This window comes from Schistocerca serialis, chromosome 7, assembly GCF_023864345.2.
Source record: "Schistocerca serialis cubense isolate TAMUIC-IGC-003099 chromosome 7, iqSchSeri2.2, whole genome shotgun sequence".
NCBI lineage: Eukaryota > Metazoa > Arthropoda > Insecta > Orthoptera > Acrididae > Schistocerca > Schistocerca serialis.
In genome coordinates this window covers 581,747,190-581,763,836 of record NC_064644.1, presented here as the reverse complement: position 1 = coordinate 581,763,836, position 16,647 = coordinate 581,747,190, and the positions used below count along the sequence as shown (strand labels likewise).

At 39.9% G+C, this 16,647-nt stretch overlaps 2 non-coding genes across 2 annotated transcripts; one reads left to right on the top strand and one right to left on the bottom strand.

The window, feature by feature from the left end:
* Positions 1-9,092: 9,092 nt before the first annotated feature.
* On the bottom strand, positions 9,093-9,166 carry Trnat-ugu (transfer RNA threonine (anticodon UGU)). The gene has a single exon. It is a non-coding gene; the product is annotated as a tRNA-Thr (tRNA).
* Positions 9,167-11,620: 2,454 nt separating this feature from the next.
* On the top strand, positions 11,621-11,694 carry Trnat-ugu (transfer RNA threonine (anticodon UGU)). The gene has a single exon. It is a non-coding gene; the product is annotated as a tRNA-Thr (tRNA).
* The last annotated feature ends 4,953 nt before the right edge of the window (positions 11,695-16,647 follow it).

The window sequence follows — 16,647 nt, the reverse complement described above, 5'->3', positions numbered from 1 at the left end:
CTAACGCTATAGATACAGCAATAAAGAATAGCGCAGTAGGCAGTACAGTTGAAGAGGAATGGACATCTCTAAAAAGGGCCATCACGGAAGTTGGGAACGAAAACATAGGTACAAAGAAGGTAGCTGCGAAGAAACCATGGGTAACAGGAGAAATACTTCAGTTGATTGATGAAAGAAGGAAGTACAAACATGTTCCGGGAAAATCAGGAATACAGAAATACAAGTCGCTGAGGAATGAAATAAATAGGAAGTGCAGGGAAGCTAAGACGAAATGGCTGCAGGAAAAATGTGAAAACATCGAAAAAGATATGATAGTCGGAAGGACAGACTCAGCATACAGGAAAGTCAAAACAACCTTTGGTAACATTAAAAGCGACGGTGGTAACATTAAGAGTGCAACGGGAATTCCGCTGTTAAATGCAGAGGAGAGAGCAGATAGGTGGAAAGAATACATTGAAAGCCTCTACGAGGGTGAAGATTTGTCTGATGTGATAGAAGAAGAAACTGGAGTCGATTTAGAAGATAGGGGATCCAGTACTAGAATCGGAATTTAAAAGAGCTTTGGAGGACTTACGGTCAAATAAGGCAGAAGGGATAGATAACATTATATCAGAATTTCTAAAATCATTGGGGGAAGTGGCAACAAAACGACTATTCACGTTGGTGTGTAGAATATATGAGTCTGGCGACATACCATCTGACTTTCGGAAAAGCATCATCCACACAATTCCGAAGACGGCAAGAGCTGACAAGTGCGAGAATTATCGCACAATCAGCTTAACGGCTCATGCATCGAAGCTGCTTACAAGAATAATACGCAGAAGAATGGAAAAGAAAATTGAGAATGCGCTAGGTGACGATCAGTTTGCCTTTAGGAAAAGTAAAGGGACGAGAGAGGCAATTCTGACGTTACGGCTAATAATGGAAGCAAGGCTAAAGAAAAATCAAGACACTTTCATAGGATTTGCCGACCTGGAAAAAGCGTTCGACAATATAAAATGGTGTAAGCTGTTCGAGATTCCGGAAAAAGTAGGGGTAAGCTATAGGGAGAGACGGGTCATATACAATATGTACAACAACCAAGAGGGAATAATAAGAGTGGACGATCAAGAACGAAGTGCTCGTATTAAGAAGGGTTTAAGACAAGGTTGTAGCCTTTCGCCCCTACTCTTCAATCTGTACATCGAGGAAGCAACGATGGAAATAAAAGAAAGGTTCAGGAGTGGAATTAAAATACAACGTGAAAGGATATCAATGATACGATTCGCTGATGACATTGCTATCCTGTGTGAAAGTGAAGAAGAATTAAATGATTTGCTGAACGAAATGAACAGTCTAATGAGTACACAGTATGGTTTGAGAGTAAATCGGAGGAAGACGAAGGTAATGAGAAGTAGTAGAAATGAGAACAGCGAGAAACTTAACATCAGGATTGATGGTCACGAAGTCAATGAAGTTAAGGAATTCTGCTACCTAGGCAGTAAAATAACCAATGACAGACGGAGCAAGGAGGACATCAAAAGCAGACTCGCTATGGCAAAAAAGGCATTTCTGGCCAAGAGAAGTCTACTAATATCAAATACCGGCCTTAATTTGAGGAAGAAATTTCTGAGGATGTACGTCTGGAGTACAGCATTGTATGGTAGTGAAACATGGACTGTGTGAAAACCGGAAGAGAAGAGAATCGAAGCATTTGAGATGTGGTGCTATAGACGAATGTTGAAAATTAGGTGGACTGATAAGGTAAGGAATGAGGAGGTTCTACGCAGAATCGGAGAGGAAAGGAATATGTGGAAAACACTGATAAGGAGAAGGGACAGGATGATAGGACATCTGCTAAGACATGAGGGATTGACTTCCATGGTACTAGAGGGAGCTGTAGAGGGCAAAAACTATACAGGAAGAGAGAGATTGGAATACGTCAAGCAAATAATTGAGGACGTAGGTTGCAAGTGCTACTCTGAGATGAAGAGGTTAGCACAGGAAAGGAATTCGTCGTGGCGGGCCGCATCAAACCAGTCAATAGACTGATAACCAAAAAAAAAAAAAAAAAAAAAATTTGAGCGATTAGGCGCTCTGTTACATCGGGCCAGGGTTTCAGCCACACAGCGTTTCTTTTTCACATTGCTCACGTCTCAGTCGCCATGAGGCATACATGCTACACCCAACTTATATTTAATTATGACGTATGTAACTAACTAAACTTGCTGTGCCTGGCTGAACTTTGACTTAACATCGTTTGCTTTCTCTTCATAATTTGTTTAAGTTTTCGAAACTTCCAGTAGGTTTCAGCATGTTTGAAGGTAGCTGTGTATCGCAGTGTTAACATCGTGCCGAGAAATAAATGTAATTCATGCTTGTTTTTAGTAATTTCGAAATGATATATGTTTCGAATGTGCTGTAGTTTCAGAACTGGGTTGCCTGGATGTAAGGATTTGACATTTCTGCCGTGCACTAAATGTAGAACACATGTTTGTTTCACAGAGGAAAAGGAATTGATCTTTGAAATTCCATTAAAAATAGCAGAATGGACCACATACGTAGAGACTGCAGAAAGTAGCTCACAATCGTTGTCCCACGCTAAGATTATTCCGCAACAAGCCTGACGCACTGTCATTTATGTTCTATGAGACCGTCCTGCTGCGATACATATAACAGGTGCACCGCAATGTGGGGATGAAATGACGCGAAAATTGGAAATGTGTTTCAAAGCTGAAGAACGCGACTCAGTACAATTCTTGTACATAAAACGTCTAAATTGCATATAAACCGACAGTAAACTCTGGCGATATATGGACCAAATTCAATGTCCCGTCCTGCCGTTATAATATGGTGGAAACAAGTTGAGCAAAGCCGACAGACGTGAGTAATGCTCCCGGCGGAGGCTCGAATCCTCCCTCGGGCATGGGTGCGTGTGTTTGTCCTTAGGATAATTTAAGTTAAGTAGTGTGTAAGCTTAGAGACTGATTCCCTTAGCAGTTAAGTCCCATAAGATTTCACATACATCTGAACATTTTTTTGTGAGTGATGCCGATTGGAAAAGGAAGCAGTCTGCATCGCCATCGACCACAGACGACAATGACAAGGCAATCGAAGGCCTGATTCACAGCTGTCACATTCTTTGGAACTGCTTCGTGGCGACGGATCGCAATTGTATCTCTGAGGGTTTCGACGACTGGAGAACCGTTCCGACTCTTGTTAACAAGGACATGGAGACTGTATTGAAAAATATTTTACGTGTCTGTGTCAGTTTTAAGTGTAGTACAGCAATAAATGAACGGTAATTGACCTGTCAAAATAATGTGGAACTTACATTTTGAATTCTCATCATACTAAAAATGTTCTTGTTTGTTTTGTACATAAAACTGTCTTTTCCTGCTGCTAGTTACTTTATTTATCCCATACGCGTTGCGCCTTCTCCTGTTCTACGGCATCATCAATGGGATCTATAACGATACAGTTTTGTTAGTTATAGATTATCAAACAGTTCACTTCGCGAGTTTTTGTAAAAAAAGTAATTACTTACGATTTGCTAATCTATGTTTCCTCACATCTGGTAGTGCGATCTCCAGACAAGATGTGAGGAAACACAGATCAGCAAATTACTTTTTTTACAAAAACTCGCTAAGTGAACTGTTTGATAATCTATAACTAAGAAAACTGTATCATTATAGGTCCCACTGATGATGCCGTAGAACAGGAGAACGCGAAACGCGTATGGGATAAATAAAGTAACTAGCAGCAGGAAAAGGCAGTTTTATTTACAAAACAAATATTTATATGTTTGCTGCGGAGGATGGCCACTTCCTAAAAATGTTCTGACTGTATTTTCAGATATAATAATCAAGCAACATAATATTTGACTAAAATAAACGTGTTTATGAATTTCAGTTATTCGTTTACAAAAAAAGTCTGTCCAAAGAATCCAAGAAAATTTTCCATTACTAGGATGAAAAACGTAAAAATGTATTTCAGATTTGATGTAACATATATGCTACATGATCTAATATTATGTTGAATCAAATAATTATTTAAATTTTTATTTTACTTTTATTTTGTCCCAGAAAAACGCACGCCTATTAATATAAAATTTTCGTTCACAAAAATCTTTGCTCACAGTAAGAATTCTTTAGACGATGACCGGTTTCAGTCCGTAATGACCATCCTCAGATCGATAATATACAAATATATACACCGAATGAGCAGTGTGTCTTGCAACATAATACAACAATACGTATCACAATATGCTATCATACAACCAGGGAGATGTACAGAAAATACGGTAAAACGTACCTTTTTTACACCATGTCCTAAAGTGATAAGGCCATAATGGCGTCGTCAAAACATATAATCAGCATAGCATCGTCTTATAGATTATTTTAGATCTATATGACGATGCTATGCTGATTATATTTATATGTTTTGACCTTATCACTTTAGGACATGGTGTAAAAAAGGTACGTTTTACCGTATTATCTGTGCATTTCCCTGGTTGTATGTTGTTAACAATTTACAAGAATTTCAATGTGGTACATAATATCATAATGGTAGGGGAGGCCAGGGTTAGTTAGCATAAGGGACTACTTGGCACACAGTTTCTGACACTGTGGAATTAGTGTGCAGTCATTGTGCTAGTGTCGCATGCAAATAAAAGTGGACCACCTTCTGTAACTTCAGGCTACTCGAAGATACCACGAACAGAGGACCCTATTTCGTGGTTATTCTAACTGGCAAGTAAATTTTTTCTTCGTAAGCCTATTTGTCCTGGTAAACCTATAGATCGAATTGAGGAAATACTAATGGCTGTTTTCGAAACAGTGGTTTACTTCCTTTGCATGCATGTATGACAATACTTTGTTTCAGGATTTTGTGGTTCTGTGGTATCCATTGGTCGTTGATGTCACCGTGGGGATAGTTGGCAGTTTTACATATGAGATCATTTTGCATTCCTATGACCACTCGTTTGTTCCACAACTATGCCAACTAATACCTCGATTGCCGTTTTGAGATAAGAACCAGTTTCAATAAAAAATTAATAAATTCACATGATTCCATAAAATATTCGCTCTTTCCCCATGGCACACCACGAAAACGGCGTAATCATGGCTGATAACGATTTACTGCTATCTAACAGAGAGTCATCGAAGATAGTATTGTGATGAAGGGGTCAATAAAAGATGAATGCCAAGAAGTGTTACATGAATTTTCTTCTACAGATTCGGACAACGGAATATTAGACATTAACTATGCCGAAAGTGACGACAGGTTGTCTGTCATAACGGTAGTTCAGATGTTGAAGAACCTCTCCATTATGAAGAGCTTTCGCCCTTAGCTCCCACTCAGAATGTATGTGAGGGTTCTCATTCGAAAGTTCCCAAGAACCATGGAGAACCTCAAAAAGATGCAAAGATGAGAGATTGCAGGGCACTCTCACTTCTGATACAGTGTCATACTATTTAATGTTCCTAGGGAATATGGCCTTTATTACTTAGTTGCTGCACTGGATACCATATGACTTCATTCATATGAGATGGTTGACAGTAGTTAACGCTCTTGCTTGTGTGCTCTAGTGAATGAATAGTGCTAAGCTTTACCTGCATTCAAAGGAAGATGGTGCCAAGTTAATTGAACGCAATAAAAGCGTACGGCAGCTGAGGGACGAAGAGAGCGTGTTTTCTGCACAACCTGGGTGAAAACGTTTGTGAACTGTCCAGTCTCTCAGTCTCATTGGGCTGACACAATGGATGACGCCGCGCCCAGGTATGCTGACTAGCGTCGAGGAGTCGCTGGAGCTATGTTCAGAGCATTGCTGACCGGCATTAAAACAAAGAATGGGCCCCTGTTGGGCAGGTAGCTGACATGACGGCTGTGAGTTTCTGTGAATTTCTGTGGGACAGGTAGGTGGTGCCCAGGCATCCACAGTCTGCTACAAAACATATTTGTGAAGGCACGAGGCTCTTAGCAAGTTTGTGGCCATTTTCTGGAAAGCTCGAAATGGACGCAACAAGGGAGATAACGATTTTTTTATGGACATCTGTGGTTCCATCCAGGTCGTGCTTTTAGCAAAGACACGGCATAAACGCGTGGGAAAGAGACCGCAAAGCTGAATCTTTTTTCCTTTTGTCCCAATTAATTTTTAAAGCGACCGGTTGGTCGAATCTGTATATGCAGAGCAGGGGGCGATTTCCCAGCTTCGAATGCCATGCTCCACCTCGTGACTGGCTTGTGCTAGTGGGAGTAGTCTAAGCATGTAAATGTGCTATGCCACTGAGCTGGCGAGGAAAGCTGAGAGAAAGCTAAGAACTCACTCTTGTACTGGCGCTTCACTGGCAAAGAATGGCAGGTCTCTCCCTAATTGGTGAGACTTGTGCCACTTAGAGGCTGTCCCCATCACTATCTGAACCGTCAAAGGTACTGCTTCTGAAATCATGCACACAATGAGTGATGAATGGGTGTACTTATTTGCTTTGTGTGGGCTGTCTAAACTTCGACATGTTCCGTCACGCATAGTCATGTCACTGAGTCAAACTGGTTTGGCAGACCAGCAAACGGGTCCACATGCACACTGGAATCCACTGGAGTTTCAGAGGCTCATAGAGAAGTACTCGTGGGGAAGTACCTACATTCCGAATCAGCCGAACGCGAGACCGCGTATTTGTATATTTCCGGGTTCGTGCTTTTAATAACAGATTTTCGCTGTCGCTGAGCGCATCGTGGTGTGCCGACCTGACCAGCAGAAGGGTAAAGTATTCGCAGCTATGGCGTTAGTCTCCAATATATGCTTCTCAGCAACCTGTTCTTTGGAACCATATTTGTCTTTATGGAATAGCAGAGTACCGGTGCTTGATAGTAGAGTAGTTTTGAGACCATACCGCGGATTCACATGTTTGAAGTCAGGTAAAGCGATTAGTTGTGGTTAGGGTCGTGTGTTGATCCCCAGCTGATCACTTTGCTCACCATAGACCCCATGTTTTTGAACGCATTTGTTGAATAAAAAAAATGTTTGTGTGGCGTTTCTTCAGCCATCTTCTGTCATGTGACGTTAAGAATGAATAAATCAACTGTTATTTATACCACAACTCCTCCCAGTGTTCTTATTAACAGTATGTTTGTCATTTAATTGAAGTCTTGATTGTAATTGTAAGTCGGACACTTGCAAAGAGGTCAGATCGAAAATACAAACAACGAATCGCCCACAATCTCATGGGCCTCCTGATCACCCTGAATTTCATGTAAATGACATAGTTTTAGTGAAGTACCGCCCTTGCTAGTACACTGGGAAGATTACTGAGCCAGGTGGCCCATTTGGTTACGGCCCTGGATTCGCATTTGGGAGTTCTGTGTTCCAAATCCATGTCCAGCCATCCTGATCTATGTTTCCCCTGACTGCCCTAAATCTCTCCAGGCAAAAGTCGGGATGGTTCCTCTGAAACATTTGAAGTTCCCGCTTCATTTCTGATTATGTCGATGTCGTCGGTACGTTAAATCCTCATCTTGCTTCCTTCCTTCGCAGAAAAATTGCCGAAGCCAGTGACAACGAAATTCTCCTGAACACCATGGTCATGTGGCCAGACGAGGATGGTTCAGTTGGACTTGACCAAAGCAAAACCATGGGAAAATCAACCCACCTGTTGAAATAAACGTACGCCCAACTGCAACATTTGTGGTTGATTTAAAATACTGAACTAATTCTATCTGAATAATTATAGGTAACTACAATAATAAGCAGAACTTATTTTTCTTGAAGAATCCTTGTTTACTCATACATTTAAGTTGAGACTGTTGTTTCTACATTCAAGAAGAATTTTTTTCAAGTATTATATCTTTAAAAGCAATTAATTTTTTGGGTTTTAAAAAGGTTACCAGAAATGTTGATGAACTAAATGTTTTTCCTCGAAAGATGTTAACAAAGAAATCTCCTCACCGCAATCCCCTCAGATTTAGTGGTACGATAGCCTAGTGGATATGCAGTCAAAAACTGAACATAGATCAGGCATGAAAACAAGAAGAAGTTGTACTGAGTTGTGAAAAAGGAAGCACAATAGAAACAGAGAATGCTCCAAGCTCAAGATGTGCAACATCGAGCCCCACGCAAGAGCCACTGCGTCGTGGTTGTTTGGTCACATTACTGGACTGTGAAGAGGGATAGGCGTGCTCAAATCTTCCTCGTGCCCCCCACCCCCACCTATTTTTCTTCACAAAATTACGAACCGTCGGTCCGGTCACTGACGTGTCTGATCGCTGCATTCAAATTTGTGTGTGTGTGGTGTAAATTCCGTTTGCAATGGACGTGGATTAATGTATAGGGTATAAGGAAGGGTCCCATACGCATCTCCTATTTGTACTACTCGAGTACCACACATTATGAGCCTTACGTTCAGTCTTGGAACTTTTCACTCTTGAATTCCTTTGTTGTGACATAGTTCATATGTGTCTATTTGTTGTTTTTATTTCTCTGTGAGGTCTATGCGGCAACTCGCCCTCTCTTATATTCATCACGTTTACTCGCGACACTAATATATTCTTACCACATGTTCTATAGGCAATATATATCACGACAATTTCCAAGATTACAGAAGGGGAACAGACATGTCAATGACAGGACGGACTGTTCATAATTTGTGAAAAAAAGAATTGGGGCACGTCGCAGATTTGAACACGAATTTCCCGCTTCGTCCACACAACCACGACGTCGTGGTTCTCGCAGTTCGCTCGGCGTTGCACGTCTTGACCCTGGACCGTTCACTGTTTCCATTTTGATTCTTTTTTTAGAGCTCAGTATTCTTTCTGTTTTCATGCTTGATCTGTGTTCAGTTTTTGAGGGGTTATCCACTGAAGGGGATGCCATGGGGAGTTTCCTTAGCATTCATCCCAGCGCATACAAGCTTCCGCTGCCACGACCTTGTGGCGATGCGAACTAACCCCACGGCTGGAGTTAGTTGGAACATATATATGTTGATAGTAACTCTTCCTGAAAGAACAGATACCGTTGATGACCGTGCAGCTTCTCTAGAATTAATTATAATTAATTGAAACCCTCAGCTGCCGACAGCTGTTGTTGATATATCTCGATGGGGACAACTGAAAATGTGTGCCCCAACCGGGACTCGAACCCGGGATCTCCTGCTTACATGGCAGACGCTCTATCCATCTGAGCCACCGAGGACAGAGATGAAGAGCGCGACTGCAGAGTCTTATCTCTTGCACGCTTTCCGTGAGAGCCACATTGTCAGCTGTCCACAATCTACATACGTAATCTACCTAATAGACGTAGTTTGATTTGATCCATTATAAATGGTTTGTGAAAGCCAGCGACTGTAGATACAATAGGTCTGTTTATAATTAAATAAATCTTCTGCTACCAGTCACAATTTTTCTTTATTTTACTATTCGCACGACGCGTTTCGAGAAATAATTCTCATTTTCAAGTGCGTTATTTGATGTGTGTTAAGCCATTTCTTTTGATGTTGTCAGTGTGTGAGTCTGCTTCATTTTGTTGACTTTTACTGTAATACATAAGAAAAGCGATTTTTAGTATCACTTCTCTCTGTGAGGTTAGTGGCTAAAGTTTGAGAACAATTTGTACTTACAGTTTTCTAATGGTCCATTTGTGTAGAGTCTCACATACACTTAACATCACACACAACTTGTACACTTTACACATCGAAAATATCTTGTATAAACAAAACAGTAACAGAGATCTTCTTACAGGTAGTTCACAAAGATAACATTATAGGTCTTCCACAGATTATGATATGCTTTTGTACAGAGGTTATTTATCTTGACAGTTTGATTTTACAATTGTGCTTATTTATATGTTTTATTATTTTTATTTAAGTATATTATCAAAACATCTGAAGAAATTCACTGATTCACTTTCAAGTTTTTCATTTAATATATTATCTTCATATTTTCTGTAATGTGAATATATCTCCAGTTCTTCAAGCAAATCCATTTTATGTTTTTAGTCGGTGGAGTACTTTGACATTTTGCTCTATTTTTCCAAATGGGTGTCCTGTATTATGTATGTGTGTTGCTATTGCTGATGTAGTGTGTTTGTTGTGTGTGTATGCTCTAATGTGCTCTGTGTCATGACACACTACTGTTAGTGAAAGGAGATACCAAAGACATCACAGACATTCTTAATCAATTCAATAATCTAAATGAGAAAATCAAATTTACTGTGGAACATGAGCAAAATAAAAGTATCAACTTTCTGGACCTAAATATTACAAGACACAACAACACATGCACATTCAAAATTTATAGGAAAAACACAATGACTGACACCACAATCCCTGCAACCTCATGTCACCCAAATATCCATAAACAGGCAGCATACAGATCAATGCTGCATAGGGCAACTAAAATACCACTGAACCAAGAAAATATGCAACAAGAAATAAACACAGTGAAGAAGATTGCAGTTGCCAATGGTTACAATGCTTCCATGGTTGACACAATCTTAGACAAAGTGAAGAGAAACCCAGGTACAAACTGCACCACAGAAGAAAAAGAGAAAAACAAATATATATCTAGCATTCCATACATAGGCAATGTATCACAGAAGATTGCAAATATTTTCAAAAATCACAGAGTAAAAATTGGGTTTTCTACATCCAATAAATTACACCAAAAACTAATACATAATATAAAGTGTAATCATGATCCATATTCAGACTCTGGAATATACAAGGTAACATGCCAGGAGTGCTCCAAGTTCTACGTAGGACAAACAGGCCGAAATATTAACACCAGGTACACAGAGCACATTAGAGCATACGCACACAACAAACACACTACATCAGCAATAGCAACACACATACATAATACAGGACACCGATTTGTAAAAATAGAGCAAAATGTCAAAGTACTCTACCGACTAAATAAAGGACATAAAATGGATTTGCTTGAAGAACTGGAGATATATTCACATTACAGAAAATATGAAGATAATATATTAAATGAAAAACTTGAAAGTGAATCAGTGAATTTCTTCAGATGTTTTGATAATATACTTAAATAAAAATAATAAAACATATAAATAAGCACAATTGTAAAATCAAACTGTCAAGATAAATAACCTCTGTACAAAAGCATATCATAATCTGTGGAAGACCTATAATGTTATCTTTGTGAACTACCTGTAAGAAGATCTCTGTAACTGTTTTGTTTATACAAGATATTTTCGATGTGTAAAGTGTACAAGTTGTGTGTGATGTTAAGTGTGTGTGAGACTCTACACAAATGGACCATTAGAAAACTGTAAGTACAAATTGTTCTCAAACTTTAGCCACTAACCTCACAGAGAGAAGTGATACTAAAAATCGCGTTTCTTATGTATTACAGCAAAAGTCAACAAAATGAAGCAGACTCACACACACTGACAACATCAAAAGAAATGGCTTAACACACATCAATATACGCACTTGAAAATGAGAATTATTTCTCGAAACGCGTCGTGCGAATAGTAAAATAAAGAAAAATCGTGACTGGTAGCAGAAGATTTATTTAATTATAAACAAACCTATAATAGATGTAGATTGAGGATAGTTGGGAATGTGGATCTCACGGAAAGCGTGCAACGGATAAGTCTCTGCAGTCGCGCTCTTCATCTCTGTCCTCGGTGGCTCAGATGGATAGAGTGCCTGCCATGTAAGCAGGAGATCCCGGGTTCGAGTCCCGGTTGGGGCACACATTTTCAGTTGTCTCCATCGAGATATATCATCAACAGCTGTCGGCAGCTGAGGGTTTGAATTAATTGTCATTCAGTTAGAACAGTTGGAAGTTTTTAGGAAAAGCCTTTTTGGACTTCCTAAACAAGTATTTAATTAATGGTTTCTACATATTTTTGTAGAAAAAAGTTGGGTTATCCGCAATATTCGCTAGAGTCTCTCCATGTGTAGCAAAAAAGAACAGAAAAACCAAAAATTGTAATCCATGCCAAGTATCTCCGGCTTCCCACAAACAACGCTAAAATTATGTGAATGTACGAACACGAAATTTAAAAAATGTACAGGTACTGTAAAAAAAGGAAAGATTCGGATAACACATAGATTTTAGTTGATGAGGGCCGGATAAAGGAGCTTCCACTGTAATCTCATTGTGTTAGTCTCTTTTGTGAAGTACAGACAAAAGATACAGGGTGTTTCAAAAATGACCGGTATATTTGAAACGGCAATAAAACTAAACGAGCAGCGATAGAAATACACCGTTTGTTGCAATATGCTTGGAACAACAGTACATTTTCAGGCGGACAAACTTTCGAAATTACAGTAGTTACAATTTTCAACAACAGATGGCGCTGCAAGTGATGTGAAAGACATAGAAGACAACGCAGTCTGTGGGTGCGCCATTCTGTACGTCGTCTTTCTGCTGTACGCGTGTGCTGTTCACAACGTGCGAGTGTGCTGTAGACAACATGGTTTATTCCTTAGAACAGAGGATTTTTCTGGTGTTGGAATTCCACCGCCTAGAACACAGTGTTGTTGCAACAAGACGACGTTTTCAACGGAGGTTTAATGTAACCAAAGGACCCAAAAGCGATACAATAAAGGATCTGTTTGAAAACACTTCAACGGACTAGGAACGTGATGGATGAATGTGCTGGAAAGGTAGGGCGACCGCGTATGGCAACCACAGAGGGCAACGCGCAGCTAGTGCAGCAGGTGATCCAACAGCGGCCTCGGGTTTCCGTTCGCCGTGTTGCAGCTGCGGTCCAAATGACGCCAACGTCCACGTATCATCTCATGCGCCAGAGTTTACACCTCTATCCATACAAAATTCAAACGCGGCAACCCCTCAGCGCCGCTACCATTGCTTCACGAGAGACATTCGCTAACGATATAGTGCACAGGATTGATGACGGCGATATGCATGTGGCCAGCATTTGGTTTACTGACGAAGCGTATTTTTACCTGGACGGCTTCGTCAATAAACAGAACTGGCGCATATGGGGAACCGAAAAGCCCCATGTTGCAGTCCCATCGTCCCTGCATCCTCAAAGCTACTGGTCTGAGCCGCCATTTCTTCCAAAGGAATCATTGGCCCATTTTTCAGATCCGAAACGATTACTGCATCACGCTATCTGGACATTCTTCGTGAATTTGTGGCGGCGTGGATTGGCCTCCCTATTCGCCAGACATGAACCCCTGTGACTTCTTTCTGTGGGGACACTTGAAAGACCAGGTGTACCGCCAGAATCCAGAAACAATTGAACAGCTGAAGCAGTACATCTCATCTGCATGTGAAGCCATTCCGCCAGACACGTTGTCAAAGGTTTCGGGTAATTCCATTCAGAGACTACGCCATATTATTGCTATGCATGGTGGATATGTGGAAAATATCGTACTATAGAGTTTCCCAGACCGCAGCGCCATCTGTTGTTGAAAATTGTAACTACTGTAATTTCGAAAGTTTGTCTGCCTGAAAATGTACTGTTGTCCCAAGCATATTGCAACAAACGGTGTATTTCTATCGCTGCTCGTTTAGTTTTTATTGCCGTTTCAAATATACCGGTCATTTTTGAAACACCCTGTAAATAAAAGCACAGAAAGGCGTACATCTATTTTTCTTTAGCGTCACTTATACAACTGACAAATAAGGCTTCCATCCCACGAAGGACGTCATATTTTTTAGTTTTAATTTATTTGAACTCATTCACAATCATTATCGTTGAAACTTTTTGCAGCAGTCCATGTGATTTGTACAAAACGATGAGAAAAATTAGAAAATCAAGGATGATTCTAGGTAAACTGATAATGATATTTTAAGTGGTCTAGCAGCTGACTTTCGCCACTATTATATTGTTTGTATTCGATGTTGGATGTGAAACAAGGCTCTAGTCCGGCAGTGAGCTTTTATTGGTGGTCTAATGTCTCTGTAAAAACAGCCGCAAGCTCTGCGGTTACGGCGTTATGTCGCCTCTTGCTAAAGGAAGGAGGCGTGTCGCCTAGAGAGTAAAATTGTACGAAGCACTTGTGCTGTTTTTTTTCTGAGTAGTGGATACATTAATAAGCGGTACACGTGGAGGCGCTAGGTGTAGTTGTGTTGTTCCTGTGCATACTCATTTCTCGTTTACAAGACACATTGCGTTAGTCGAATCCATCATCTGCTTCGAATTTTACTTTTTACGAGCTAAATCGTCCGCAGATATCGTCGCCTCATTACCATGTAAATCAATCATGGTACCGGACACTAAGACACGATAATTTCTGTGGTCCAGCTATCTCTATTATTTCCGGCGACACATGAAGACATTGTGTGTCTCGTTTATCAAAGGATAACGGAATGTAGAGACAACTGTCAGCGAAGCAACGCAGTCTTTTTCCAATCTTCGTATATTTACGTGTACAACTCAGCCTACGTTAATCCACGTGCATTTTGAACGACGGTGTCTCGTAGTAGCAATGGCAAACTTACTGACACGCTGCTAAGAGAATAAAATTTGGGCCTCTGAGCTCTGCTTTCTGCAAAACACAACGTAAGATTGTTCTATGTATCCAAACAAACAATAAAAAAACACATGGAAGATGTATAACAGAACGCAACTTAAATGCAGCGCATGCATCGCTACAATTCTCGGAAAAAGTACAGTATTTCCAAATTAAAAACTCTTTAAGAAAATCTTCCGGTAACTTTGCAAATTTAATTGGCTCAAGCCTTAAAAACGCATAAAAGCAGGTCGACCTGTAATCTAATATCAAAATGAACGTAGTTTTAGGTGACCTCAAAAAATGTGTTTTTTTTTTAAACAGAAATAAACCATGAACTTCGTACAACGCATTTACAGAAAAATTTACATTCGCAAAAGATGACACACTGGCTATGTGTCAAAACATGTTTATCTCAAGAAAATAAGATAAGAAATACAGAAGACAAAGTTGAAAAATCTAAATTTAATTTGCAAAGACTGAAGGAAAAGATGAACAGGTGCTACCACCCCAACAAAACAGTAGAATAGTTTCCCAAAAGAAGGCCTGACAATTCATAATTCGGCAACACAGATTTCGTTGAACTCAGTTATTTCTCATAAACTGAGTTTGAACCTTTATAATGGTGCACTTAGTTTCACAAGTGCTCTAGAGGATCTCTAATGTTCTCGTGAATAACTTCATACCTCAGAAGTGACAACAAACTATTACGCTTAACAAGACCTCTAAAATAATGTAAATTTGTTATTCAAACATTTCAGTCACTGCATTTTGCTAAAATGACGGCACGGTTGTCACATATTCGCAGACAGACTGCTACGCTAGCGCATTCACGCGCATCCTCGGATTCCGCCCGAATCGTCTGGGTCACGATCACAGATAAGCAGACCTGCCATCTAAGATTAATAACGTACTGCCTCCAATCGTGATCATTTTTCACACATATTTACTTATTCATTTACATAATTTCCTACAGCAAAATATTTGAAACCCTGTTCGAAAATAAACGAAATTTCCTCGTGATTATGCAAATTACAAAATTAAACCACTTGAAGCGTAAGTCTTTGATAGAAATACTTACATAAAGATAGTATCTACCTACCAACGTCAGTGTAACCTATCTTGGTTTTTACGAAAGACAGATTGGTTACAAGAATGCGAAAAATCACGAAAGAATTATGTGCCTAGTCAGAACGGGTAGCGCGCTATTACACCACATGTACACAGATCTTAGCACATAAATTTTCCACGCTGAGGCTGTTACACGTTTCTCAAAAAACTGTTTTGTGTTGTGATCTGTAGTGTTGTATCTGTAGCCCAAAAAAAAATTAAAACGTGCGTTTAATGTTACGTAGTAGCAAAAATGGGTACGAAATACATCGGTATAACTGCAGTCGCCGGCCACGGTGGTCTCACGGTTAAGGCGCTCAGTCCGGAACCGCGCGACTGCTACGGTCGCAGGTTCGAATCCTGCCTCGGGCATGGATGTGTGTGATGTCCTTAGGTTAGTTTGGTTTAAGTAGTTCTAAGTTCTAGGGGACTGATGACCACAGAAGTTAAGTCCCATAGTGCTCGGAGCCATTTGAACCATAACTGCAGTCGACCCTCCATTAAATAGTTACAGAACTATTCATCAAACTTACTAAACTATAAACAAGTGTAACAATAATTGTGTGTAGACGCACTGGTAAACAATACAATAACGCACCGTAGTGTCACTTAAAAAGACGTTCTGTAATGATGACAGAGATTACTTAACCATTTTATTTCACAGTTTACACATCCGATTGGTGCAAAATTTAGGAAAGTCTTCGACCGTAGAGGCGAAACACTTGATGGAGTGATGACCATCTTTCGAGTGCATTAATCTTTCATAGGTAATTAAATATTACTCGTTAGCCGTCATAGAAAACAATAAATGTTAATCACGGACATCAGCACATAATAATGCGGTGCAGTAAACAATATTAGAATTTCAAAAGGGCTATTAAATAACCTTAACACCCAAACAAAACGGTCATTTATCCAACTGTCCGAAATCAGATTGTGCTGATTATCTTCAGCACTTCGTTAACAGCCTTTGGATCACTCTAACACATTCCTTCTGAATTCATTCTAGTAGCTCGGGGCTATCGCCCGTTATAATAATTTTTTGCTGATACTTTTGTGGATGCTCTCTCTGTTGACCGATTTCTGCCTTTCTGTACAATTACGG